This window comes from Penaeus vannamei, chromosome 3 (genome assembly GCF_042767895.1).
Source record: "Penaeus vannamei isolate JL-2024 chromosome 3, ASM4276789v1, whole genome shotgun sequence".
NCBI classification, from domain to species: Eukaryota; Metazoa; Arthropoda; class Malacostraca; order Decapoda; family Penaeidae; genus Penaeus; species Penaeus vannamei.
This window is the reverse complement of record NC_091551.1, coordinates 21,869,862-21,874,861: the sequence shown is the minus strand read 5'-3', so window position 1 is coordinate 21,874,861 and position 5,000 is coordinate 21,869,862.

Below are 5,000 nucleotides of genomic sequence, written 5' to 3'. Positions count from 1 at the left end.
GTAATTTATGAACAAGCAAGGAAGGTTCTTTGTCTTCTAATTTCAGTGCCGTAACCATTGAGGGCATCGGCAACCACGAAGACTGTCGACTGCAGATTTGTTTAGGCTCTACTGTTTTCCCCGATTAACAGGCAATCTTCCCTTCCAATATACTAATAATAGCAACAGCTTCGGCGTGCCCTTGGGTTTCGATCCGTTCGCTGGAGTCATGTTCAGAAATTCTTGCTTTGCGAAAGACTGCCGGACCTTACTCGTCCCCTTCCTCTCAGTCGTCGATGCCCTTCTTAGTCTTCGACGTGTCCATTGTTTCTGCTCGTTTCTCCATTTCTTTAGAGAAATTAAATTATTTTATTTCTTGTATTATGTTATCATCCAAAGCTTTGTGCTACGAACATCCATGAAAATCCAGCTGTTAGGAATAACGACTGGAAAGACTTGGGACAAACTATGGGCGTCTTCTGTAGGTGCCATAAAAGTTAATCCAGTATTAAAGTTTAATCCAGATCTCTAGTGTGCATTCACATTGGCAGCGTCCAGGATCAACTGTTAATGCACTAATTTTAAGCTCATTTCTTAATCCTGCACATGCGCAGAAGGGACAAGTTAATCCCACCAATCATGTACTGTTACGTCACGTGTCCGTCATGAACTTCACAGGTGCCATCGGTTGAATTGGCATTCAGAGTTATTTTCGGCAATAACATCGATCGTCTTAGAATTTTCATACTTGGTATTTATTATGAAAATGAGATTGTATATATTTACACAATTGATCAAATATTATGATAAAGGAAATAACTTATGGTAATGAAAATAAAAACCAAAATAATCCCACGAGGAATCTTTGAAGTTCAGAAGCTACGGGCATGGAACTCGTTTTTCCAGGTTAATGAAACAAAAGATATATGGTCAAGGTCACAAAGTTTTAAATCAAATATGAACCAGTGTTTTAAAGAAGAATTATATGCTGAGTTTTTCTCAACTATTTTACTACAAAATTAACAAGTATACTTTTCTATGGACCTGAACAGCATCCTGAAGAAAACATATTCCCTTCGTCCAACACGATTCAACGCTCAGAGAGCTGTCCGAGGAAACTGCGAGATGGATATTAATTAGTGAAAGTCATTTTTGTACTTGAGTGCCATTGAAATAAAGATTGGTTTTATAGTTAGTAGAGCAGTTCCGTTACCTATTTTACTACTATAAATATAAGATCGTTATCATGAAAAATAGAATATTTCATAAATAATCATGTTTCCCTTATAAGTAAGCCTACTTGTGCCTCGTAATTATCATATGAAGATCAAACTGCATTTTGAGTGACTCTCTACAACTTCCTTTAACAATCACCTTTTCTCCAATCCATAATAAATAAATATCAGTTGTCAGAATTTTTTAACAATGCAGTGGCTAAATGCAAATTGCAAAGTTTATTTATCCAAGTAAATTTTATATCGGACTGTAAAGGTAATATCTTTAGGTAATATCTTTAATACTTCTATATCATATGCGTAGGAACATCAAGGGTGAATGTTGAATGGATATCTTTTGGATGATTGTGTTGCATATTTATAGGTATGAGTGCATGACTTTCTCCAAACGCTACTCTATACAACATGCAACAGTCATGTGTGAAGAACAACATTGCACAGAAATGTTTCAAAATACCACAGATTTTTCAGCAATAAAAAGACAACATACCTCAGATCCCACCCTTTTGATTTGTAAAACCTTTTCCCACACGCCCAGAAATCCGAGACCAGGACCTTCACATCAACAGCAGAGGGCAGAACCATCACAGACCAGGAACATCACAAGAATTGATAGAAATTTAAAGAGACAATCCATTAACATAAGATTCCGAGCAAATCATATTTAAAACATAATCTTGAAGAAATGTGTACATAAAATAGAGGTACGAACTTTCTTACTTCGATATGATGATAGTCTTAGTTTTCAATTTTGGGAACATTGGAAGGCATAAGGAATTGATTAATAATATGAATGTTTTTAATGCCTTGTCTTCAATCATGTAGGTACGTCTGGGATGAAGGGAAGGAAAAGGTGGTCTTCAGAAACATCTGAGAAGTTTATATCCTTATTTACAGAACACTTTCAAGAATTAGGAGGAAAAGCAGTGCAGAGATAAAAAATGCAGGAGATAATTAGCATTATGAAAACATTAGTAAGGATCTCATTTTCATGAAATACACATTAAATATATTAGATATTTTGAAACCTAAGGGATGTCTAAAATAGTTTCTTAAATATGATTACCAAAAACATGCCATTACAAAAAGAAAGAAAGAAAGAAAGAAGAAATCTCCCCAAAAGAGCGAATTTCACGCGCGACATTTATCCTCTCTTCGATATGTTTACATGATAACGATGGTGATAGAATAATGAGTACGACAGTTTTTACTGAACATTATTGTCGCGCCGTCTGGCAGCGGAGAGTGTCGTCTTCGGTACGGACACAGTTGATTAGGATAAAACTAAATACGGTATTTAGAGTTAAGGACGCTACAGAAGACGCCATATGTATACAGCAGAACTTATAAAAGGCGCAGGAGAAGCCGTTCAGCTGAAGCAGACAAACTTACATCGCACTCTTTGACTAAGAAAGAAATACTTATTGGCAGGTGTATAGCTATAAGTATTTCAGATCATAAGCAAGACTAGAAGCACTCAGAGAGCGTATAACTAAACCCGCCAAGGCAATAGGGTCACTGATACAATAAAGAAATTCACACAGCGAATTTCATTAAAAACACCTCTTTCTCAAGTACATTGGTGACGTCCGTGTCTCCCTGTCTCTTAAAAGAATATCCTGGATCCGGATCGTGAATCGGATCACCACCAAAATTTAATGGCTAAGACATCTCATAAAAACCTGTTCATACCTCGTCGAGTTATCCTGCTCATTAACTAACCAACCAACAAACAAACCCTATCAAAAACATAACCTTGGCGGAGGTAAAAACGAGAAATAAGTAAATAAATTAGAGAATTAGTTGATAAAACAAAAGAAAACAAAGGAAATTCGATATCCAAGTTCCATGGAAAGAGAAAATTCGTCTTAGTCGTTAAGAAAACAGAAAACAGCAACACGGATAAGAGAGTAGGCCAAGGTTGTTATAAAGGTATATGCAAACAAAAGTATATGGAGACAAGCAGGATCCTCAAAGGTGTACGTTTGCAGAAGCCGAACATGATATTAGTCATCACATATCCTCGTACACAACATGAAATTTCAACATTGCAACATTTCCCACAACGTGTACTGGGAAAACGTACCATTGATCACGACCTCTGGACCATCAAGAGTCGAACTCCTCCCGAACCTTTTTCAAGACACTACAGAACCTCTCTCTCTCTCTCTCTCTCTCTCTCTCCCCCTCTCTCCCTCTCTCCCTCTCCCTCTCCCTCTCCCCCCCCCCTCTCTCTCTCTCTCTCTCTCTCTCTCTCTCTCTCTCTCTCTCTCTCTCTCTCTCTCTCTCTCTCGATCTCTCGATCTCTCTCTCTCTCGATCTCTCTCCCTCTCTCTCTCTCTCTCTCTCTCTCCGTGTCTTGAATCACGATAGTTATGAAAATACAAGACATGGTCGTAAAAAAAGTCAGTCTTGGTGCAAGCAGTCGCCGTGTTAAAAAAAATCCTTATACGGTATGTAGTGTTTTTTGTAATTATAGTAAATGTTTTTTTTTTCCCGGACGTGTATAAAAACAGTGTAACACTTCTACAGCATTTAGCATTCTTTGTAACCAAAAAATATATATCTTATTTTAGATTTATACTCACCATGATAATAAGATCCTTTTCCTTGCCTTTCCCTTGAACCAAAGTTGAAAATTCGGGTTGGAAGTTTCCCGCGATGGGAAAATGCTCACTTAACATGGGGGCTGCATGATCGTGCTAGTTGCCAGTATTTCTCGAAGAATAGCTGGCCACAATGATGAGTCTCTCTCTCTCTCTCTCTCTCTCTCTCTCTCTCTCTCTCTCTCTCTCCTCTCTCTCTCTCATCTCTCTCTCTTTCTCTCTTTCTCTCTCTCTCTCTCTCTCTCTCACTCTCTCTCATCTCTCTCTCTCTCTCTCTCTCTCTCTCTCTCTCTCTCTCTCTCTCTCTCTCTCTCTCTCTCTCTCTCTCTCTCTCGTGCCATAGGCAAGCAGTCTGCGTACCAAGGGTGCTGACCCGTGGCCTAGTGAATGGATATTTATGATAAAGTGTGAACATTTATTCGTGAACTTTCTTTCTCTTTGTTATTGTTACTATTATTGTTGTTATCACTATTATTATTATTATTATCATCATTATTATTGTCATTATTGTTATTATTAGTAGTATTATTATGATTGTGATGATTAATTTTCATTATAGTATTATTAGCATTGTTGTTGTTATTGGTGTCTCTGTTGTGCGTTGTTATCATTACTATTACTCCCTATTATTATTATCATTATTATTGTTGTTGTTGCTATAAATATTGCTATTTTATTTATAGTTATTATAATTATTGTTATAATGATAATAATTATATTAATTATAATAATATTACTAATAGAAATGATGATAATGATAATGATAATAGTAATAATGATAATAAAGATGATAATGATACTAGCAATGGTATTAATACTAATAACGGCAATACTACTACTAATAATAACTATAATGATAATAGTAATGATATTGATACATGATAATGGCAATGATATTGATAAAAACGATAATGATATAATAATAATAATAATAATAATAATAATAATAATAATAATGATAATGATAATAACATTGATAATAGAATAATGATAATAAGGATGATAATGATAATGATTACGATAGAAGTACTACTAGTACTACTACTACTCTACTACTACTAATAATAATAACTAGAAGTACTCAGAGAGCGCAAACCTCCGCCAAGGGTCACTGATGCAATAAGAATATTCACACTTGAAGAAGGGGAAACAAATTTTTCTTTCTCCAGTGCCTGGGACG